Genomic DNA, 396 nt, shown 5'->3' on the forward strand with positions numbered 1-396 from the left:
TTAAACTGCACCTGCCTTGCATCTGCCCACTCACTTAACTTGTCCAGGTCACCCTGTAATCTCCTAACATCCTCATCACATTCCACCCTGCTACCCAGCTTAGTGTCATCAGCAAATCTGCTAATGTTATTACTAATACCATCTTCTATATCATTAACATATATTGTAAAAAGCAGCGGTCCCAGCACGGATCCCTGCGGTACCCCACTGGTCACTGCCTGCCATTCCGAAATGGAGCCATTTATCACTACCCTTTGTTTCCTATCAGCCAACCAATTTTCAATCCAATCTAGTACTTTGACCCAATACCATGCACCCTAATTTTACTAGGTAAAAACAATGACTGCAGATGCTGGAAACCAGATTCTGGATTAGTGGTGCTGGAAGAGCACAGCA

Source organism: Chiloscyllium plagiosum, chromosome 18, assembly GCF_004010195.1.
Source record: "Chiloscyllium plagiosum isolate BGI_BamShark_2017 chromosome 18, ASM401019v2, whole genome shotgun sequence".
Taxonomy (NCBI): Eukaryota; Metazoa; Chordata; class Chondrichthyes; order Orectolobiformes; family Hemiscylliidae; genus Chiloscyllium; species Chiloscyllium plagiosum.